This window comes from Capricornis sumatraensis, chromosome 3 (genome assembly GCF_032405125.1).
Source record: "Capricornis sumatraensis isolate serow.1 chromosome 3, serow.2, whole genome shotgun sequence".
In the NCBI taxonomy this organism is placed as follows: Eukaryota; Metazoa; Chordata; class Mammalia; order Artiodactyla; family Bovidae; genus Capricornis; species Capricornis sumatraensis.
Genome location: NC_091071.1, coordinates 98,866,015 through 98,891,697, shown reverse-complemented (window position 1 = coordinate 98,891,697; position 25,683 = coordinate 98,866,015).

Genomic DNA, 25,683 nt, shown 5'->3' with positions numbered 1-25,683 from the left:
ATCCTTTTAGGTTTCTGCTTAAAGAATTCCATAGAAATTATTCCCACTCCCTCATCAGTCTCAACCAGGGATCCTTATTACATGCCCATCAAAACCTATGCCTTTCCTTTAAAATGTGTATTATAATTCATAATTATATCTTTATTTCAGTGACTTTTAACTCATAAATTTCCTCCATAATACTGTCAACTCCACTAAGTCTGAGGCTAAGATTTTTCCTCATCACTTCAGTACCTAATATAATACTGGTATCTAAAAGAAATGCAGTCCCTGAGGGATATAATGAATACATAAAAAATGATAACCTAAAGAAACAAACTCCAGAAACTACAAAAATTGTGCCTTCATTTATCCAGTTGAAGTTAAAGCTGTAATTCTTGCGTGGAAATTCAGCACTTCTGTGTCGAAGTTCTCAAATTTGGTTGGGCTTGATAATCATATAGGGAACTTAGGGGGAAGAAAATCCATCTGCCCAGTTACTACTCACTGGTAATTACTGGGTCTGCCCTGGTGGCTCAGAGGTTAAAGCCTCTGCTCGCAATGCAGGAGACCTGGGTTCCATCCCTGAGTCTGGAAGATCCCCTGGAGAAGGAAATGGCAACCCACTCCAGTATCCTTGCCTGGAGAATTCCATGGATGGAGGATCTTGGTGGGCTACAGTCCACAGGGTCACAAAGAGTTGGACACGACTGAGCAACTAGAGTAATGCAAATTAAAACTATAGTAAGGTACCGTCTCACACTGGTCAGAATGGTCATCATTTAAAAGTCTACAAATGACAAATGCAGGAGAGGGTGTAGAGAACAGAGAACCTCCCTCCACTGTTAGTGGGAATGTAAATTGGTACAGCCACTATGGAGAACATCAAGGAGATTCCTCATAAAGCTAAACATAGAATTTCCTTATGATCCAACAATTCTATTCCTGAGCATATATCTGAACAAAACTATAATGCCCAAAGATACACACACCGCTATGTTCATAGCAGCATTATTTGCAATAGCCAAGACATGGAAACAGCCTCAATGTCCAATGACAGATAAATGGATAAGGAAGCCATGGAAAAGGATGAAATAATGCTAACTGCAGCAACAGAAATTGTCCTAGAGATCATTATACTAAGTGAAGTAAGTCAGAGAGAGAAAGACAAATACCAAATAATATCAATTATATGTGGAATATAAAATATGACACATATGAATTTTTCTACAAATCAGAAACAGACTTGCAAATATAGAGAACAGGCTTGTGGTTGCCAAGAGGGAGGGGGCTGGAGAACGGATAAATTGGGAGCTTGAGATTAGCAGAGATACACTATTATACATAGAATGGATAAAAAATACAGCACAGGAAGTTATTTTCAATATTATTTTCTTGGGCTCCAAAGTAACTGTGGACAGTTATTGCAGCCACAACATTAAAAGACTCTTGTTCCTTGGAAGAAAAGCTATGACAAAATGTATTAAAAAGTAGAGATATCATTTTGCCAACAAAGATCCATATAGTTAAAACTATGGTTTTTGTAGTAGTCATGTACGGATGTAAGAATTGGACCTTAAAGAAGGCTGAGTGCCAAAGAATCGATGCTTTTGGACTGTGGTCCTTGATAAGACTCTTGAGAGTCCCTTGGACAGTGAGGAGATCAAACCTGTCAATCCCAAAGGAAATCAACCCTGAATATTCATTGGAAGGACTAATGCTGACACTACAATACTTGGCCAACTGATGTGAAGAGCTGACTCTTTGGAAAAGACCTTCCTGTTGGGAAAGATTGTGGCAAGAGGAGAAGGGGATGATAGAAGACAAGATGGTTGGATGGCATCCTTGACTCAGTTTACTTGAGTTTGAGTGAACTCAGTGAGATTGTGAAAGACAGGGAAGCCTGGCATGCTGCAGTTTATGGGGTTGCAAAGAGTTGGATACAACTTAGCAACTGAACAACAACTATCATTTAATAAACCAATATTAGAATGTGAGAATGGCATTGAAACATGTATAATATCATACAAGAAACGAATTGCCAGTCCAGGTTCAATGCAGGATACAGGGCTTGGGGCTGGTGCACTGGGATGACCCAGAGGGATGGTATGGGAAGGGAGGTGGGAGGGGGGTTCAGGATGGGGAACACGTGTACACCGGTGGTGGATTCATGCTGATGTATGGCAAAACCAATACAATATTGTAAAGTAATTAGCCTGCAACTAAAATAAATAAATTTAAATTAAAAAAAGAAAAGAATATGAAAAATAAGTTTATATATATGGATAACTGAATCATTTTTCTGTATAGCAGAAATTAACACAACATTGCAAATCAACTATACTTCAGTTAAAAAATAAAATACAAGGGCAAGTTATATGTAAACTACATTTCACTTGGTATTTCTAGTCCTCATTATATAGCTACCAGCTTTGCTCAACTCCTAGTTTCATGACTTATTAAATCCAGATCTTAACTATCATTATTGTACATTTACAGTCTTCCTGTGATGCCTCTTCTTCCTACCCTTTCATTGATACCTACTGCTTAAATGCTGTCTGACAAGATATGGTATAAGCTTTTTGCTTTCAACAGATGCAACAGAAACAAACAAAACAACAACAACAACAAAAATCCAAAATACCCAAATCAGACATCTAATGAGTTTAAATTTGATGACTCTGAGTGTCACAGAAACTATAAAATTATACACTGCCAACATTTCATTCCCAAAACACTTTTTTCTCCTTTACTTCTGACAACTGAGCAGTTCCATGGGAGGGTACATCCAATCTTGATGATAACTTCCATATTACCCTGTTATTATTGCTAAAATTCTAGTACATACAATTTTTTTCTTTGCTTTCACTGTTAGGAATTTGATCTTTGGCCATCAAGTCATTATTAAATGATCCCAACCCTCTCAGCATTTTTCTGGTTAAAACTACCTGGTTAGATCTCATTCCATTATAGAAGCTGAAGGCCCTGCCTTTCCGTTTCATACCAAAGTTGCTTGACTAACAACCACAATTTGGAGCCAGATAGTGGAGAGTGGTCTTAGTCCTCTATTTTCTCTAACTGTCGTGCTTTTCTTACAGTAGTCACTTATTCTCACTGGCTTGATTTTATGGAACATGATGGTATACTATCTTTTTTTTTTTTTTAATTATTTCCATGAAATAACTGAGTCTTTATATTTAAATATAAAACTTATCTTTCTCCTTTTAATGTTAACTCATCTTCATGTGTACAACAATCTGTTGGACCTGACCTGAGCCATGACAGGCTCGACGGGCCACACTAGGCCTAGGCCTCAGGTTCTTATAAGCATGAGTCATAATTCTAGGAAGCCCCACCAAGGTCCCCAATAACACCAAGGGCCCCGATGACACCAAGGTCCTCCCTGATGATGCCAAGGTTAAATCAGTCACCACGATCACCCAAGGTTGAGTCAATCACCACACGCTAACTACACTATTGCTCAGACAAAAGACCGCCTGTATATAAGCAGCTGTGATTCAGAGCTCGGGGCCCTCGTCAAGATTCCACTGTGCTGGATGAGACTTGGGCTCTAACTCGAGCTAGCAATAAACCCCTTGATGCTTTTGCATTGCTATGGACGTCTTATTCTCTCAGTTTTGGGGACTCGGACTCTGGGCATAACACAATCCACAAAATAAAAGCTGTCGTCTCAGCCTCTTTTTTACCCATTCCAAAGCTGGTATTAATTACCAGAGAAAAAGTTTGGTCTTAATGTGCTCATGGAAAATGTCTCCGATGGCTCCTCTGGGTTTGAAGGTCTCTCCAGGGCTGTTCCTGGGAACTGGAGAATCTGTGTTTCCTTGCACCCAGAGCTGCCACTATGTTTCCCTTTCAGAGCCCAATATGATACGAGGCTGGCAAAAATCGTTCTTTGTATCCTTTCACTATTGTTAGAACAACACAATAGACTGTGACAGTTACGTGGAATTATTTACTGAAACTGCAGTACAGTTTTAGAAGAGGACTGCAATAGAAAGAGAATAAAGTTTACAGTTCAGGTTAATCTGTACATTTTTTTCACTGTATAATAGAAGACATTCCAAAGCCTGAGTCTGCATTAGTGACTGTCCATAGCTTCCCTGCTCTCGACTGTATTCAAGAGTGTGTATTTATGCATATCTAATTTACATATAAATCTCTATTTCAAATTAATGCAGAAGGAAACAGTATACAAGTTGAAGGCTAAGTTGAAAAGGGAAAAGATAACTTTGGTAAGTGATCTATATAGAGGAACAAAAGTTAAATTTGAGTTGAAACCTTATTATGGATATTTCACAGAAGAGGTGATACAAATGCTTAAAAGGCTGGTGATCAAATTCTACAGTCTAGTCCTAAGGTAATAATGGCAAGAAGGCAGTGACATCTGAGGAAAAAATGGTTTATTGAATATGATTAAGGGAAAATAGACCTTGTTCAGACCAGTACTGATGCAAGGCCTCCAAAAGTCATCCTTTTAGTCAAGAGGAAATATTTTTGCTAAAGCTCTCAAGTCCTCTTGTAAGATGTTTATGAGTATTTAGACAAAACCATTTGAATGCCACCCCCATGGTTAAGAGTTATACAGTGTAAAAAAGGATGGCCTTAAATTTTTACCATTAACAGAAAACAAAATAATTACATCAAGAACATGAGAAAACTACTATGTTAAAAGTTAGATAATAGGGCTCTTATGTAGGGATCGCATAGGTTGGAAATAGGTTATAAGCTAGGTAATACGTGACAAAAACAGAGCTTCTCTAATCACAGCAAGATGTCACTGTGACTAATTTAAACTTTTCTAATTGACATTAGTTGTCATGACCTAAATAGTCAGTCATGTATAATCCATTTTGATCTGTTAATTGGAAAGCCATAGTATTCACATCAACCTTGTCAAGACTCCTTCTGTGGGTAGAGAAATATAATCAGATAAGGTTTATTACAAATGTATTTTGAGAGAAATTTAGAAACAAGAAGATAATTTGGGCATAGAAGCCATCGAAACTTCAATGAGTCAGCAAAAGAAGCTGCAGTGGATCATCTCTGGAGTATTTGTTATACTGAGGGTGATTCTCAAATGACCACCAAATTGGGCGATCTCAAATCATGTTTGTATTTTCTGAGCACCAGATCACCTTAATTAGGCCAATAGTGAAGATTTGAACAAAAATGAGGATATTTATGTTCATTTTCAAGAAAACTGAACTTAGTAGTGAAAATATCTGTCCTTTCATGTTGTTATTATAATCCAGTCATATAAAAACTTGGAACCATTGCATGACTGTCTTTTGCTTGCCAGGTGGGCTGAATATAAGAAAAAGTTCACAGATAAAGGGTTAGTAAGAATCATAGAAAGGCGTGAAGATGGGATAGTGTTAGTAATCCAAGGGCCTTACACCTATGCATTTTGAAGTTTCATTGCTCTTCTCATAGTTTTCTATCCTTTTTGTTTCCAAAAGAAGAATAACTAAGTGCCAGGAGCCATTGTGAGGAACTCCGCCCATGGCAAAGGTCAGGAGGAAGGAGGCTTCCACATACACAAATGCGGATCTAGCCTCCGGAAACTCCCTGTTCCCGAGCATCTACCCCCAAAACCAGGGTCTGCCTACTTTACTGTTTTATGCTCTCACCTATACCTCTGACTTTATGGGAAGCTGACCCCCATTACCTCTCTCTGAGAAGGAGTTAACTTACAGCTCCAAGTCAATAAAAATTCCTGGGCATGACAAAAGTGTTTCAACTTACGAACTCCTCTGAAGGTTATCTAGCCTGCCTGTACATGTTCGTCTGGCCACATGTGATTGTTTACAGCCTCCCACTCGTGAGAGGCATGAGATGTTTTAGACTTACTAAAGGCAGATTCTTTTCGGAAGTTAGAAATTATTGATATAGTGGGTTGGTTAGGAATTATATTGGCAAAGGGTTTTTCATTTGTTGTGCCAATAATTACTGCTAATTCCCTGTCCTGGGTGTGACAAGGGTATCTCAGGTCAAAACTCTCTGCTGGCAAACTAGCTTGTCTGACAGGATTATCCATACTCTTGCCAAGCACATGATTGTTTACTACCTCTCAACCATAAATAGCACAGAGTTTGGAGTATTTTGAAAGTCTTAATTAGCATAGGGCTTTTCTCATTGTTGAGTCAATGATTGCCAGGCCTCCATATCCTTAGGCATCTGGGAATATATTAATCAATGTATTTGGAATATAGAAAAGGAAATATAGTAGTTTTTGATGTTAGCAATACTAGAACTTTTGAGTTAATGAATTTTCTCTTTTGTTATAGACCTCTGTATTTTGTTATAAATCACTGTGTCCTTGCTATGTAAAAATATAACTTTATCACTATCTTAAGACAAAATAGATCTTAAGGGGAACATTGGTGAAGGGTTTTCATTTGTTGGGTTGATGTTTGCTGCTAAATCTCCATATTCCCTGCCCTTATAATGAATATAACTAACATATAGGAGAAATAAGTATTAACTTTAAAGCATATAGGAGAAATAAGCATTAACCTTTAAGATTAATCATGCTAACCTTAGATTAAATATATTCCTTTCTTAGTTGTAACCCACTACACCTTCACCCTATAGGAATGCAACTTTATCTGCTACCTTCAGAGGGTGGCACCTGGTTTAAGAAAAAACACCCTTGGAAAAATAAGTTTTCTGGTTATCAGAAAGAAAGGATCATAAAATGTCAGCAGGACTCATGGCCAGAAGATGATGTAAAACCCCTAAGACCTTTTTTTAATACATTTATGTGAAGCACCTGATTTTGATAAAGGTCAGGACTGCTGACCCCCACGTGATTCTGTATTCATCCCTACGTATAACAAAAGGTATATAAGCAAACCTAAAAAATAAAGAAATCAGATAAGTTTCTGGAAAGACTGATTCCCCCTTGTCGTTCTTTCTTGCTCCCCATTTTCCTGGCTGAATTGCCATCTGGAGCGCGGGTGCCAGCCATGTCTACTCACTTGCCCCGGCTTTTAAGTTCCACATGAGAAGGAGCCCAAGGAGGGGTACCTTCCAATATTCAAGTGGCGCCAGTGGCCCAATGTAGATGATGCAAATTCCTTGTCTTGGAATTTTATTGGTATCCCAAGTAAACCAAGTTATTCAGCCTCTTTTTCTCCACCAATATTTCCTATTATTTTCTAGCTGAATTCCCATCTGGTACGTGGGTACTCACCAAGCCTGTCAATTTTGCCTGGGCTTCTAAGATCGGACCGGGGGGGCCTCAGTGCTTCCTCTCCTTCGGGAGAACAGAAAGACACCTGTGGCCTACATAGGTGGTGATTGGTATTCCACGTAAACCAAGTTATTCAGCCTCTTTTTCTCCACTAATTTTCTAATCTCTCTCTATCTGTAATTAAATAAGTTTTTTCCTAGGATGCCGATTCAGTCCCCACCTTCAAATTACCCTGGATCCACCGGGGCTGGACCCTGGCAACTAAGTTTACTTCTTGCAACAAAAAGTCTTAACATAGATGAAGAAATGAATTAGATGGTTAAAGGGAGTAGGCCAGGAATCAGTAGAAAATAGTGCATAATATATTCCAAGCTATAGGTCTCATATTTATTTCTCATTTACTTGTGAAATGACTCTGTCTTAAAATGTCATAGCAGTGTGGTTCTATTTTTATAACTATATTGGATATATGCAAATATTGCATTGAAGAAATCAAAACTTTCTCTATATATAGATAGATATGGCAAAAGCACATTTTATTTAGCATTTCACACTCTGTAGTGTGATACAATTAGACTTTGCAAACAACAGCAAATAAATGATTTGGCAAGGAATACACATTCCCATGTGTTTGAGTATCAGCATCAAAATCAGCTCTGGCTCCCATCCTCCTCGTCATCTACAGCTGTATGAGTAGGATCGCAGCATGGGGTTTCTGAGTCTAAAATCTTCTGATTGCTTTTCTTTGGACAGATCACAATTTTCTGTACTTTTACTACTCTCTCTTCCTTGCACCAACAAACAGAACATCAAATAAATGGGTTACAGGCACTCAATGATAAACAAACCCTCTGGTCAGGAGGAGAAGTAAAGATTTTACAGAAGTCCTAGGAAAAGCCTTGGCTATGGAATTTAACAGACTTGGATTCAATGTTTACCAGTGCTGTGACTCTGTGGGAGTTTATTTAACCTTCTTCATCCTCAGCTTTCTCATCTGGAAGTGGGGATAACAGTGTTCATATGATAGGAGTTTTAGAATTATAATGAGATGACATGTTTAAAGTACAGGATAAGGACTTTGTCACATAAGAGACAGACATACAGTGAATGCTATTATTGCTCGTTAGAGGGAAATCCCTTAAACTCTGATTCTAAACTTAGTCACGTTATTTTGACCCAAATTCATTTGAACTCCTTATGTATGTAGAAGCTTTCAAACTTTATTTCCAGCTACAGAGCTGCACTTAGGTAATAAGTCAGCCAAAGAGACTTTTTTCTCTTGAATGAATTATGCCACTGGTGTGCTAAATTTTCTCAAGGCAGTCAACTGTAAAAAATTATATTATGTATTTCTCTTGTGTAACTTGTGTGAAAGCAGAGTTTGTCAAAACTGGCTGCTCAGCATTTAATGAGACCCTCCGCTGCATATAATCCAGAGTCAAGCTGTATATAAAAGAGGCAAACGGGAAGGTTGGAAAGGGAGGTTAAAACTAGCAAAATAAGACAATAAATATTGAAAGCAGACTTTAAAGTAAAATCTAAAATGAAGAAATTGATTGAGAAAGTTGACTAATTGGCACTTCTTTTTATAAAATAAGTGAAGGTGAATTTGCTTTTGTGTGCCAAGACCTAAAATTAGGGAACTTCACTTCCACTGAAGTCCTTAATACTCACTGGTGAAATATGAAGCAGATGTCTCCCTGACCTCTACCTTACTGAACAGGAATGTCAGAGGGAGGAGAGTCATCAATCTCCAGGCTGTCTTAGAGAAGGTCCTGAGGATTTTCAACAAATGATTCTGTTAGACCATGAAAAAATATTATAAAAATTGGGAAAGACACTGTAGCATCCCTACCGTTTGTAAATCTAGATTTACATCCTATGGGTTTCACTACTGAAGATATAAAATAGAAGTTGTACTTTGTCGCTTATCACAATGTTAAATGGTATCATATCCTGACATTTATTAAAAGGCAATTCAAGATTCTGAGCTCATCTTATTTTCCAGCCACCTTGATTTGGGGGTCAAATGCTCACCCTCATTCCCTCTAATCCTTGCTCTGAGACACAGCTGCAATGCATACCAGAGTGTTTCTGAGTGGGTTGCTGCCTTTTGCAATCACTGTAGCTTATAAATGCCATTAACACAGAACATGTTGCCCTGCATTGGGATGACCATCTGCTTGTCTACCTCACCTATTAACAATGAGAAATTATGCTTCTCACAGCTTGTTGTGTCCTGAGCATGCACAACTATCTTCAGTCTTATTCTTTAGTACATTAACCAACCATCACTCACCTGGGATGTTGCAACAGACTCCTGAAACCTTGTCTTATCCTTGTCACATCAAATTGATAGCTATAATCAGCAATAAATGGTGTTACATTTTTTGCATATATTTCTCTAATGGATACCTGTTGTTCAGAGGAAACAAAATAAAATCTTACATTGAAGAGATGCATTCATATAAATTTATTAATGAGAATGATGATATTATATTCCAATTTTTGCATTTCTTTCAACTCTGTTCCAGCAATGTGACACTGGTACCCAGAGTATCTCTCATAGATATGGAATACATATTAGTTTCTTGAATAACTTAACAGCAGAACAATAAATCAATGACAATGTAGAATCCATGGGATAGTTCAGTACTATCACCCTGAAATAGTGTTCTTTAGCATGGAGAGAGAAACTCTGTGTTTACCTTACTTGTTAAAAACAAGTCCCTAGGTCCCAGCTCAGAATCAAGCCCCAAACAAAGGTCTCTGTGATGTACCATCATATTGCAAATTTTAATGTGCTCCACAGTGATGTTCATGTGGAGTTCCCTATATGAACATGTTCATGTTCATGTTCCCTATAGTTTGATAACCACAACCTCAGACCATAAACTAAATATGAAATGTGAGGGGCAGATTCCAGGAATGGAAGCCTATAATACTAAACTTCAGCAGCACCTGAAGGCCCTCTATGTGCTATTCTGAAGACTAGTAACAAATAATGAAATGCTCTATGAAACCTCTGTAACAGTTATATAAGGTTTGTGTACTGTGTGGCATTATAAAATTCATTTCTTATTGTGGGTTGAGTTAAAAATATTTGAAAAACCCTTGCTCTCATGAAATACAAAAAATAAAACAATATAATATTAATATCTGCATACATACACAACTTGGAATCCAGATGGTTAGGAGAAATATCAACAACTTTAGATATGCAGATGTACTTAGTTGCACAGTCACATCCGACTCTTTGAGACCCCATGGACTATAGCCCTCCAGGCTCCTCTGTCCATGGGGATTCTCCAGGCAAGGATATGGGTTGCCATGCCCCCTTCAGGGGGATCTTCACAACCCAAGGTTCGAACCCAGGTCTCCTGCATCACAGGCGGATTCTTTACAGACTGAGCCACAGGGAAGCCCAAATATGCAGATGATACCACTGTAATGGCAGAAAGTGAAGAGGAACTACAGAGCCTCTTGATGAGGGTGAAAGAAAAGAGTGAAAAATGCTGGCTTAAAAACTCAACATTCAAAAAACTAAGATCATGGCATGCTGTCCTATTACTTCATGGCAAACAGAAGGGGAAAACATGTAAGCAGAGACATATTTAATTTTCTTGGGCTCCAAAATCATTGTGGACAGTAACTGCAGGCATGAAATTAAAGGACACTTGCTCCTTGGAGGAAAAGCTATGATAAACCTGCTGCTGATGCTGTTAAGTCGCTTCAGTCATGTCCGACTCTTTGAGACCCCATAGATGGCAGCTTACCAGGCTCCCCCGTCCTTGGGATTCTCCAGGCAAGAACACTGGAGTGGGTTGCCATTTCCTCTCCAATGCATGAAAGTGAAAAGTGAAAATGAAGTCACTGAGTTGTGTCCAACTCTCAGCGACCCCATGGACTGCAGCTTACCAGGCTCCTCCGTCCATTGGATTTTCCAGGCAAGAGTACTGGAGTAGGGTGCCATTGCCTTCTCCAATATTAAGCAGCAAAAACATCACTTTGTCAACAAAGGTCTGTAGAGTCAATAATTACCAGTAATCATGTACAGATGTGAGAGTTGGCCCATCCCAAAGAAGGTTAAGGACCAAAGAATTGGTGCTTTTATACCATGGCACTGGAGAAGACTCTTGAGGGTCCCTTGGACTGCAAGGAGATCAAACCAGTCAATCCTAAAGGAAATCAACCTTGAATATTTATTGGAAGGACTGATGCTGAAGCTGAAGCTCCAATACGTTGGCCACTGATGCTAAGAGCCGATTCATTGGAGAAGACCTTGATGCTGGGGAAGATTGAAGGCAAAAGGAGAAGAGGGCAGCAGAGGATCAGATGGTTAGATAGTATCACTGACTCAATGGACATGAATTTGAGCAAACTCTGACAGACAGTGAAGGACAGGAAAGCCTGGAGTGCTGCAATCCATGGGTCACAGATTCAGACACAACACAGCAACTGAACGAACAACAACACAGATATTTATTTACAAAAATAGAATTTTAATTGAAGGTGGGAGGAGAAGGGGACAGCAGAGGATGAGATGGTTGGATGGCATCACTGACTCAATGGATATGAGTTTGAGTAAACTCCAGGAGTTACTGATGGACAGGGAGGCCTGGTGTGCTGCAGTCCATGGGGTCGCAAAGGGTCGGACATGACTGAGTGACTGAACTGAACTGAACTGATACAGAGATTTATGCATGTTTCTGAAGAGTGAACACAGAAAAATTCAGATGGGTCAATACACAGTTATATCTCTTTTGTGCTGTCAAAACCTAGGGAGATATGCATATTCTCTCAATGCTTCATCCCATGAAGCTATTTACCAAGGTCATGTTCCACATAAATTAGAGCCCTCAGTGTGTATTATTTCCCATCTGCTCAGCCTTCAGGTTTCAACAAGTCAGTATAGTGTAGGAAGGTGAACTAGTAGGGCGATCAACTCATTTTCATTTTTCTGTGACTTTCCCTATTATAGCACTGAAACTCTTGTGTCCTAAATGGCCTTAGTTCTAGGCAAACCAGAATTGTTCATCACTGTATGCATTGCATAGCACATTTTCTAAGATCTTAGTCTTTTATTATAACAAAGTTTTACTTAAAATTCCGACATAAATTATCACTTGTACATGAAGTTGCTTACTCTAAATGAGAGATGCTAAAGCTTTGCCCAATCAACCCATCCTCATCACCTCTTTCTTTTCCCAAGGACTCTATGAGGCCTGTGATTACATCATAGCCTTCCTGCTTTGCTTGCCTTATTTGTTAGATTTCACTGAATATGATAATTTCCTCTGATTTTTTGATTTACCCATCTGGAGTACAGAAATAATATTTATAGGTTGGTCATGATATTTAAATTTCTCCCACTTGAGGCCAATTTGATTTCCAGACTTTTTATACAAGATTACACATCACAGACTGAAATTCCTTTAGTGTTTTCTATGGAAAGAAATTACAAGGGACAATCACACTTGCTGAGTCACCTGCCTGAAATGGATAGATTTATACAACAGTATTTAAAGACTGAAATTTAAGTATCAAATATAATAGAATGAAAATGTCAAAAACAGTTATAGCAGTTGCCTGAATTTTAAAGTGTGGATGCTGAGAAGTCATCAACTCATGTACACCCATGGCAGATTCATGTTGATGTATGGCAAAATCAGTAAAGTATTGTAAAGTAAAATAAAGTTAAAAAAAAAAATCAGAGCTCTTTGTCTCATACAATTACAGAAATTAAAAATTACTAGACAAGAAAAGTTTTGGGTAATCATAGACTAATATAGTATCCTATATCACTCATAAGTTTTAATATTTGTGGTTTTGGTGTTGATATGTGTACATGTTACTCCTCAAAGCTGGGTTGCCATAGGGAAAATTGTCATTTTTAATTCTACTCCTTCAAAAATGCACCTATTTTTAGTTGTTCTCAAACTTACACTAAGAAATATCATTGGATGTAAAGACTTAATAAAGTTTAAGTAATAAAAATTCCAAATTCTCAGTGATCAAAAGTAAAAAAGAAATCTTATTTTAACTGAAATGATCATAATCCCACAATATACACTGTTATCTTTCCAAAAATAAATACTTTATTAGCCTCAATGTTGTATGTTAGTTCGTATCAAGCTTATGTTCTCCCCAAATTCTTTTTACACATATTAAGATTTATTTTAGATTAATACTTTTAAAAACAATCTCAGGAATCTATAATCCAGAACGGTGGTTTGTCTCAACCCTTCAAGGTGGAATGTGAGAATTATGAGGAAAATATTCACCATTGGATTAGAAACCATTTTAATCACCCTCTTCTCAGGAACATCTGGCTGAAGCCCAGACACTCTAGGCCTCCTTTTAAAATGGGAATTGATTCCTGGAAAGAAACCAACTCCATCCACAATAAAATCCAGTGCTTTGTAGATGAATTCAATTAGTGTCCCAAGTGGAATACAAGGAGAAAAAAAGATAAACCTGTGGTTATGTATAAGGTTCTACAATCTCATAGAATTCTGCCTACTGCAATCAAGTATGCTAATAGCCTTCACAATTAAATAAACTGTCAGCTTCAAGAACATACTAGAGCTTGCTTAAAACCATTTCTATGGATGTAGTCTCAGATCAGATTAATTTTACTTATGGATGTACTTGCTGTGTGGCACTAGTAATTCATACAAGCTATGTATCATCTTCCAGCTCAGTTCTCAATGTTTAATCTGAAAAGGACTTTCTGCAGCTCTCCAGTATTCCACCAGAATATGGACAAGAAAAGAAAAAAGGCAGTTAATATGTGTCAATTTGCAGACAGTTACCTGTGTTACTTTCATCCCTGCTTTTTCTCTCTGCTAATAGTGGCTTAGACAGTGAGCCTTACAGTAATGAGATTTTCCAAGACAACCTGACTTGCTGGCGAGTCCCAAGGGGTAAGGTACAATATTTTGGGTTTTCAATATAGGTCACCCTGATGAATTTCAAAAAGTGATCTCACCAAAGCAAAACATAATTAAGAACTATCTGCCCTTCACTTTGAATAGGCCAATGCCTTTTCCGTAAAAAAAGAAAAAAAAAATTACATTGCAGCTTAGAAATGAGAACAGAATGCCATTTCCTTGAAAAAGAATAAGGATATGTACAGGAATGAGTAAATTATTATGGTGGTAGGGGATAGTAAAGGGAACATAATAGTGTTAGTAGAGAAAGCAAACATGTAGGCAGTGTGATGAATGAGTGGTTTTTACAGCGAATCACATTTGGCTTTGACACTGACCAAAATCCATTCTTCAAATCGTTCAAGTTTTATTCCTTAGTTTTATCTTCTGTTCCTTCTCATAGGCCTCCCTGACCCTCCTGTGGAACCTCTCTGACCACATGCATACACTTCTTTACACAAGGAAGCTACAGAGTGACTTGTGATTCAAATAACAGAATATAGAATGAAGACTAAAAACTACATAGTTTTCTTGATTTTATATTAGAAAAATATTTTATGTATAATTTTATAGCTTCTTTTTAAATTAATTCTCAAAGTATTCAATACAACACTACATTTTCTTGAAAGAAAGAGAAAGAAAATACAATCTACATTTTATTCTACACACATTGCTCTTTCTGTGTTCTAATACTGATTTCTCATTCATAGGACCTTCACAATTTCACCTTCAGAATCACTAGCCCAAGACAAATTGGCACAGCAAGAAGTGATAGCTGCTCTGTGTGACTCAGGAGGAAAAATACACATTATTTCTTTCTAATCTGCTGAAGTACATTTGACTTGATTCCCATGTCGATTTTCATTTTGACAAGATAGTTGGGAAGGGAAGCACAATTGTAGAGATTTGCACATTTATTCCCATTTTCAAGGCATGAGTGGAGAAATCTTTCCTGGTTGATGATTTAAAGTGTCCTGTCACTCTGTTCTTAGGTATGAAAGTATTCAAAAATCAGGATGCTATAATATGCCATTGCAGTATCCATTAACTCACTGGGCTGAACAGTACTTTGAAGTGTCAAGGGCAAAGAATCCTAATTCAACTGTCACTGATTTGTTACATTCCCCAATGAGTCAAGGCACACTAACACTGGGGGGTTAATTCTAAAAACTACCTTCAGGCTCACAAGATGAACTCTTAACATAGGAAGGATGGATTTGTCAGGATCCCATACTACTTTTTTTACCAATTGCAGACAAAACATGTAATGACAAAAGCTGCTGTTAGAAGTGAGAGAGAAGTCTGGGACTGGGAAAGATTTTTGCCTTTATGAAGTCACATTTCGTATGTCTTGATATCTTATGTGATATGATCATCCAGTTATCAGGGAAGCTCTGAAAATCAAAAGAAGGGAGTGGAGTTTTTAAAACCAGTTTTTACAAACAGTCCCTTTATTCACGCTAAGAAATAAAAAATGCTTTTAAAAAGCCTGATTCTGAGCAGTTTGAAATATTAAAAAAAAATCAAGAGTCTAGTTTTATGTTTTGGAAGAAACATCAAATTGTTTCTTTCTTTCTGAATTCAAAATCTACATTTCTTGGGTGATGGATATTGCATAATAGCGGATTTTATTCTCCACAGGGTCTAACTTCACTGTCAGATTTTTAACAACATTGTGATGTATCATATATTTGGGATCATATGACCCATTTAGATCTTTTATCTAATAACCACAGACAACAGCTATAGATCTTACTGGGCATCTTCCTATACACTATTGGTGAAATAGGAGAGAGAAAGAAGATGCCTGACTATGTGAAAATCTATCTTGATGTCAAAAGTCACTTCCAAATTATCACTCTCAAACTGCAATTTATCCAATGCAGTTTATTTACACTTATTACATATAAAAAACTACAACAAAATTTACGAGAACTCAAACAATTAATAATATACTATGCTTACCATCATAAAGTTGACCAAGTTGCAGGAATCTACTTGATTAGACTTGATTATATAGGCAACAGTTTGTCATTAAAGACTTCCTACTGCAAGCATGATTTCATAAGGTAGACAGACTTTGTTTGTCATGAAATAAGTTGTTATGGAAGCACATTAACTCTCATTAACGGCCCACTGGGGTGATATGTGAAGTACCAAGATTTTTAGGCTGTATAACAAGATTCCTGGATGAGTAGACAAGCACTGAATTTACACTCAAGTACTTTTGAAAAAGTTATTCATTGGAGCTTTTAAAAGTAATTTTAGCTCTTGTGCAATAATTGAATGAAATATTTTGGATCAATTTTCATTTGGAAACTACTCACTTGGTTAATTATAGATAAAAGGATGAGAAGTTTCAACAGCATATTGAAAATATCAGATATTTTGGTCTATATCCTTCCAGGTTAATATGAGAAATATTTATCAAGATTTTTATTGGTAGTTTTTCAGCCAAGGCTTTCATATTTACTGTTTTAGAAGCAACATGCTTTATTGTATATACTCCAAGGTTTATTCATGAATATTCTCCATGGATTAATAGCATAAAATAATTAGACTAAATAACAATAAGAAATCCTCTGGACTTCACATCCTGGTGGTAGGACTTTTAAGTTATCAACCTTATGAATTGGAAAAGTCTCAGATTCTTTGGGCTTTCTTTACCTATCAACTACAAATGATACTGTATAATGCTACTCCTCAAACAATATGAGGATCAAAATAAATACTGAATGTACGAGTACTTTGTAAAATGCAAAAACATATGCAAATGTCAGTCATTATATTATGATATTCTTCGACTATTTCAATGAGCTGCATTTCCCATGTTTGGGTTCAGGAGAGGTGTATAATATATAAATGTAAGTTTTGTTGTGTCAAATTCCTTTTAACTGTACTTCCCACCAGTTTGTCATTTATGTTATAAAAGAGGCAAGGAAAAATTATGAATTGTACTCTAAACAATTTTCTCTGTATTCATTTCCAAATAAAAGTATAAAATAAGAAAAGGAATAAAATCTTGTGAACAGATTTGAAATTCAAGGATTGATTTATCTAAAAAGTGAATCACTGAGGCTCCTTTCCATCAAACTGACTACAATACCTTTCTCTTTACCCTCAGGTTCAAAAATACCATTCTCTCATATCTCATAGACATTGCTTAATGATGCACTCAAATAAAAGAAAGAATTCAATAAATGAAGTGATGAGTCTGATCCATGAAGAGAATTGAAGAGTTCTTAAAAAAAATCTACTTTTAGAGAAATGGATTCCAGCATCAGACAGTTATCAGTTAACAGTTTCCAGAAGTTCAAATCCAGTGATTAGCAACAAAAAAAACAGAGGTGAAAAATAGATTTGTAAAACCTCATAGTTTTAGTGAATTTTTTTCAAATGAATAAATGATTAAAATGGCTCAATGAGGATCACACACAAAAGGGTGAGATATAATGACTATCTGATCTGTTAAAAGGAAAAAGCTTTTAAACTAATCGATCTTTTCCACAACAATTTATGTCATAGCTTTTAAGATGATCCCATCTTAAATGGGGCAGTGACAAAGAATTATGTATCTAATATGCTTGCTCATTGGATAGATTTTCAGTACCCTAAGAAAATGCATTTGAGAGCTTTCATTTTTAGAGGAGACTACACATTGAATTCTTGTAGATGATATTATGCTTAGTTTTATCCTTATTATTGCTAAGGGTTAGAAAGTAGGAAATTGAGACCAATATCTTTGTTGTTGTTGTTGTAGTTAGGCTTGATGGGCAATCATGTAGCGATCATTTAACCTCCATGTGCTTCACTGTTAGCATTCCTCAAAGAACACTAATGTATGTCACACTAATGCTTGCCATCCATCTACTTCATGGTTATATTACGAGGGTTAACTAATAAGGCTGATAAGCACTTTGCAAATTCAAAGCACAAGGCATAAATGTTAAGTAAGCTAAACAGAAAAGATCCACCTTATGGTCGACTGACTTGAATCATCAATGATTATGGATCTCATGGATACTTTCTTCCATTCTACAATAAAGCGAAGTCATATTGGTATTGTTTTAAACTTGCCTTGAAGACATAAGGAATAAACACTTTGCATCATTTCTTACATAAAAATATTATTCAAGTGTTTTAGTTTTCAAGATATGCTACAATTGTATGCCATTTTTATATAGATTATAAGGTGTTTTTTATTCCTCTGCTGTGATATTATCTTGTGGTAGAATATGTCATAATAACAGAAGAATAAAATACTCTAATAGGCCAGAAAACCAGGGTGGCTAAGAATAAGTTTCCTTTGGCTTCTAAGAAACAATATCCTAACCATAGGAAAGGTAGATAAGCTCTGGGGAAAAGAGCAGGTTTCTGCATCTGGATTTAATATTCAATCCTAGTCATACCTACTTTAGCTGGCTGTCAAGGAGGAGACTAATTAGCACCAGAGTTGATGGGAGTTTTTGTGATGCCAATTTTTGTCTTTTAAGAACTGGATTAAACTCAAAATCATTTCCCACATCCTGCAAAATGAAATGCTTGACTATGTCTCAGCAAAGTCACAGATGAAATAATTTCCATCAGACTTTGACATTGACATGACAACTAGAGGTGGACAGTGAAGTGCAAAGCAGGGTAATTATCCAAGGTAGTACAGACCAATCACACTTTGCTATGTGGACTTGTCTGCCTGGGCTGCCACAACAAGGTACTAAAGACTGGATGGTTTAAATAGACATTTATTTTCTCACATTTTGGAGCTTAGAAGTCCATGATCAAAGTGCAAGGAAATTCAGTTTGAGAGGAAAGTTCTCTTCCTGACTTGTAGGCAGTTACCTTCTTGCTGTGTCCTCATGTGGCCTTTCCTCTGAACTCATGTAGAAACAGAGAGAAACAGAGCTCTGGTGTCTCTTTTCTTACAAGGATAGTTTCATCTGAGTAGTCCGCCTGCTTCCTCATGATCTCATTTAGTCTGTATCTGAGACTATCTCCAAATACAGTAATGCTGGGGGTTAGGGCTTCGAAATATGCATTTTTGGGGAAACAATTCAGTCTATAACACTATAACATATTAGATAACTGATGTTCAAATGTTCTTTACTTCACTGTTCTAGGTAATTTCAGAACTCAGTATCCCTGTGTACTTTATGTGTGTAGACTAAGCATGCTGCTGCTGCTGCTGCTAAGTCGCTTCAGTCGTGTCCGACTCTGTGCGACCCCATAGACGGCAGCCCACCAGGCTCCCCCATCCCTGGGATTCTCCAGGCAAGAACACTGGAGTGCGTTGCCATTTCCTTCTCCAATGCATGAAAGTGAAAAGTGAAAGTGAAAGTGAAGTCGTGTCTGACTCTTTGCGACCCCATGGACTGCAGCCTACCAGGCTCCTCGATCCATGGGATTTTCCAGGCAAGAGTACTGGAGTGGGGTGCCACTGCCTTCTACTAAATTATTCCTTTTGTATTAATTTCCTAAATAACTTTTGTTCTAATTGAATAACAATTATATAGTGAAGAACAGTTTATTAAAATTAAACTATCTTTAAGTAGCTGTTGAGAGACAGTAAAAAAGCCCCTCCTTGATCCTTCTCAGGATCAGTCATAGAGCCAGCTGACTGAGTGATACAATAATAGGAATGTCACTTTTCTCACTCCGATAAGTAACACGTAGTATGTGATTTTCTTGAAATCTAACCAGAAAGAACATAATTGCCGCCCATAATCCTGACTAAAATAAAAACCTTTTATAATGTAAAAAAGTACCACCCAAGAAACCCTAGCATTGATTTAAATTATGAAAGATATAAGAATACTATCCATTCTTCAGCTTTGGAACTCTAACATCCTCATCTGAACCCCAGAGCAGCATCAAGGGTCTTTGAGGATGAAATTAAGTTAAGGATGTTGAGATGGAGTCATCCTGGATTAGAGTGGTCACCAAATCCATTGCCAAGTGACTTTATAAGCAGAGGAAGATTCAGAGAGAAGATTACATGTGGATGGAGACAGAGATTATAGTGATAAAGCCACAGCCAAAGAATGCATGGAATCACCAGAAACTGGAAGAATAAGGGAAGAATTTGCCCCGAGAGACTTCAGAGGGAGTGTAGCTCTGCTAACCTTGATTTTGGATTCCTGGCTTCCAAACTATAGGACAATAAATTCCTGTTGTTTTAAGCCTCCTAGTGTGTGGCAATTTATTACAGCAGCCCTAGGAAAGTCATATAATCAGTGAGCTAAATAAATGATTTGGTAATAGATACCGTGGCCATGAGCCATGGATGAAAGAGTCCAGAGGAGAACTGCATTAATCCTGTGCCCAGGAGCCAGGCTGATTACAGAGTCCTCACTGGCCAGTTAACTAACTGCACAGGTGTCAAGCGTGTGAGAACTTTGTCTTGTTCCAGATTTTGAACTTTGCTTTGTTGCTCTTTGTCACCACAGTGTGAAAGTTTAGTAGAAGGGTAAGCCCAAAGTATTATATTTACAATGATTACAAAATAAACCAGCTTCTCTGAGCTGCTTCAGTACTTACTATAGCACAAACCAAGAACAGGGTAAGAGTTAAGAGTTAAAAGGATATGTGTAAAGGATATGAAACTCCCTTGGACTGCAAGGAGATCTAACCAGTCCATTCTGAAGGAGATCAACCCTGGGATTTCTTTGGAAAGAATGATGCTAAAGCTGAAACTCCAGTACTTTGGCCACCTCATGAGAAGAGTTGACTCATCGGAAAAGACTCTGATGCTGGCAGGGATTGGGAGCAGGAGGAGAAGGGGACGACAGAGGATGAGATGGCTGGATGACTCGATGGATGTGAGTCTGAGTGAACTCCAGGAGTTGGTGATGGACAGGGAGGCCTGGCGTGCTGTGATTCATGGGGTTGCAAAGAGTCGGACACGACTGAGCGACTGAACTGAACTGAATTGAAAGAATATGAATAGCTACCAAGAAACTGAAACTTACCAGGGGAAATACTGTACAAACCTGAAAAGCACTGATCCTTTGAGATGTCATGACCAAACAGATGGAGTGGAACTTGGCTATATGGGCTCAAGAGCGGTAAAAAGAAGAAATATCTTTAAATAAGTAAAAACATCATTTTAAGGTCAGTGCAGAGGCATATTCTGCTTACCCAGACAGTCAGCTCACTTGTTCCTACACTCTGTGTTTCTGCTTTAAGACATAGTTGGGAGGAATGAGGAAAAATCTCAAGGGTAATCTGTCAAAGAGTATTAGGGGACTTTCACTAAAAAAAAAAAAAAGAGAAAGAAAAGAAAAATAGGTTTCAAATTTCACATTTAGTAACTTAAAAGAATATTTTTGCCCTTCATATGTCCTAGAGACATTAAGGAATAACACACATGCAGTAGATTCCCACATAAAATCATCTGCACATCTACTTCTAACTTCTAAAAAGGTAACTGCCATTTAAAACACATAAAGTAAATCTATCTGTGACCCCCCCCCCTCCTTTTTTTTTTTTTTTTACTTTAGTTCTACATAGCTGCTGTTCTGGAGCCTACCTCTAATCTTATGTGTCTTGTATGCCTTCAAAAGGCATTAGAAAAGCATAAGGCTTGTTTCTGTCCAGAAATTATCTTAAAGTCTATGAGAGCCCATGCTGTATAGCTCAACTGTACTCCCAGCACTGCCCTGAGGATGCAAGGAAAATAGATTTCTTTGTTCCCAATTGATTTCACCCAATTCTTAATAATATTCCATTTGTCTATAACATTTTTTATCTTTTAAAAGAAACTTTCAAGTTTTTCTTATTTCATTCTCACAAAGGGTCAAGTTCAAGGCCAAACTGTTCTCCGTATTGCCAGCTGGCTCCTTAAATTTCTGGCTTTGACTTTCCTGTGTGCCACTAAATATTGGACAGGGAAGTTAAACAGGGACTTTTTAAGACTAATTATTTCTGTGCCAGGCAATGGCAACTCACATTCTACTATAATTTGTTCTTCTCACACATGAGAAAAGAAACAACTTTTGCTCATTAAGTGAGTCCTAACTTGGACTTAATATGTCAGAGGATCAATCTGATTAAGAAACAGAAGTAAATACATGACTATAGGAATGATTCTGCTGTGAGAAACACAGTTTGCTAATTTTCCCATTACTGCTTCTTTTCTAAGGAAAGTGTTATCTGGGACCTTTACTTGCCATTAGGGAGAATAAAGCCAGGCATCATATATCACATTTTTAGGAAGCAGTTTGCTGTAACATCTTGCATTATGCTTGGATGTCTTGGATATCAGAAGACCAACCAGAAGGTCAGAAACTGAAAATTGTTTTGCTGAATAGTTTGAATGAATGTCTTAAGGTTATAAAGGTAAAATGTTATAATTTTTTTGTATATGTCAACCTTTAGAAGTGAAAGTATAATGGAAATGAAAGTAGAGAGAGCAGTGAAAGTCTGATTTTGCCTCTGTATTGTTATGTTTTAAGCACTCTTTCAAAGATCTTAAAACTGACATTTTAGCATGTTCCAAATGAAATGAAATACTTTCAAAGTTTTCTTTTTGCTTAAGACTACAGATATATCTAAGATAAAACTTAGGATTCCCTGAGAAGTTAGTTGTTTTGTCAAGATAACTAAAATATTATTCATTTACATTGGTATAGAAAATAACAAGAGTCACAGTAGATGGTACATATTTGAGACCAAAATATAAACTAGATCAAAAATTTAATAGTTCAAAAAATAAATGGCATAGAAATAATCTTATAAATAGAATATAGAAGATAAAACTTTTTCAAAGTCTTATGATACAAATGCTATGAAATCTATTTAATCAAATGGATATGCATCCTCTACACTGGACACTTACTATGTAAACTCTCCAAAAGGTAATTCCATTTAGGATTAAGAAACAGGTCACAGATGGGAAAATATCTGCCTTCAAATTCTTGGGGAGAGCATAAATAGTGACTTTTGAATGAAATTTAGCAATAAATATAAAGAGTTTTAAAAATGTTCATACCTTGACATCCAGGAATTATCCTCCAAGAAACTAATCATAAAATAATCCAAAATATAATTAGGAACTGAAAGCCTTGTAAATATCCAACATTAGGGAATCACTTAGCACTTTATAGTACATGTCACATAATTACACAATGTAATTATATGTAATGGAATACTAAAAGTATGCATATGCCTTGCAACTTTCACAACATGACCAATGTTTATAACATAATATTTACAAAATATTAGAAAATAAACTTGCATGAAACATATGACTCCAGATAAAATATTTTAACAATTTATATTTGTGATAATGGAATTATAAATGACTTTTGGAAACTATTGATTTACTTTCATTATTGAAGTTTGCCAATAACTTAATTTGTAAATTACTAGAAATTTCTCCGGAAAATAATGGCTTTCATGTATAAAAATTCCTTTGAGAGTTAAGCTTATAAGTATCAGGATAGTGAGAGTGAAGATGACTAATTTTAACTTACATTAAATAGACTTCTGAAATACTGCTTCAAATTCTATAGAAAACTGAACTTACCAAGGGAATTTTCTCAGAGTGAAGCAACAGTTCATAGTGGCCTTTTATTTCAAATCTCAAGTCTTTTCAGAAGTGGCAAATCTGTCAAAATTCATGACTGTGCTTTAGCCCTCACCAAAGAACAATTATCCCTGAAGAATAATCTTGCTGTGAACATTCAGGAACCTAATGCTCTCCACAATGCAAGAAAGAACTGTGTTGACTGTTTTCTATTTGCAATACTTTCTGAGAAACTGCATTTAGGTTTTTGAACATGAAGCTTTCACAATACAAAAAAAAAAAAAAAAAAAACTGAAAATCTGACATGATATTTTAAATGCTTTATTTTACATTATTAAAGGACTCATAGATAAACAAAAGACTCACTAAACTGTACAGGTTAACATTTTCTTATTAGCTAGGTGAGAAAGTTTCCAGGAAGGAAAGGAAATATGTGATTGGAAGAAGATGAGAATCCAGGAAGTTAGAGGAAGCAGGCTGAGTTCCCTAGCTGTGATGGCAAAGAGACATCACAACATTTTAATCTAGAATGTCATATCTTTCCTTGCTAAAGTTCTATCATGGGATGCATTTGGCTCACAGTAATGTAGGACAGGGGCGTCCCAGATGGCACTGGTAGTAAAGAACACACCTGAGAGTACAGGAGACATAAGAAATGGGAGCTTAATTCCTGGGATCGGGAAGATCCCCTGAAGGAGGGCATGGCAACCCCCTCCAGTATTCTTGCTTGGAGAATCCCATGGACAAAGGAGCCTGGCGGGCTACAGTCCATAAGGTCACTAAGAGTTGGACACGACTGAAGGGACTGAGCACATGTGCAATGGAGGACAGACTGAGTAAGACCTCTTGCTGAAAATAGATTCCATATCCAAACAAGGAAACTGAGAAGAAATTTCAAAGGAAACCAACAAGACTTAGTAAAGAACCTAGAGGTAGTAATATGGGAAACCATTCAGTTCAGTTCAGTCGCTCAGTCGTGTTCAACTCTTTGCGACCCCATGAATCACAGCACGCCAGGCCTCCCTGTCCATTACATAGTTCTAAATTTGAAGCCGAGAAGAAGGAGTAATTATTTGAAAATCAGATAAAATAGCTACCAGAGTAGGACACATGAAAGGAGACAGAAGCTTTCATCTGCTGTGATCTGTCCAGGAGAATCAGTAAACTTACCTTACTCTTCCTTATCTCTCATTGACCAAATATCAACTCTTAAAGAAAGATAATTTGTTAATGCAATCGACAAAGTTTAGCCTCAAGGGTACAGAACAAGATGGTGAAGGGATGGTGAGTAGTTCCAAACAATTAAAAATTATTCAGCCCACATATTTTTAGTGGCAATACTTTTTAAATTGAATCCTCACCCTCCTTCCTCACAAGAAAAATTACAACTACCAATAAGAATAAAAATCAAGTATTGTAACTGGAAAAGAAGGATTGATAAACAGCATTACATGGCAAAAAGATAGGACACTGAAAGATGAACTCCCCAGGTCAGTAGGTGCCCAATATATTACTAGAGGTCAGTGGAGAAATAAGTCCGGAAAGAATGAAGAGATGGTGCCAAAGTAAAAACAACACCCAGTTGTGTATGTGACAGATGATGGAAGTAAAGTCCGGTGCTGTAGAGAACAATATCGCATAGAAACCTGGAATATTAGGTCCATGAATCAAAGCAAATTGGAATTGGTCAAACTGGCAAGAGTCAACATAAAATTTTAGGAATCAGCAAACTAAAATGGACTGGAATGGGTGAATTTAATTCATATGACCATTATATCTACCACTGTGGGCAAAAATCCTTTAGAAGAAATGAGTACCTATCATAGTCAACAAAAGAGTCCAAAATGCAGTACTTGGATGCAATCTCAAAAATGACAGAATGATCTCTGTTCATTTCCAAGGCAAGCCATTAGAAATGACGGTAATCCAAGTTTATGACCAGACCAGTAATGCTGAAGAAGTTGAAGTTGAATGGTGTTATGAAGACCTACAAGAACTTCTAGAACTCACACCCAAAAAAGATGTCCTTTTCA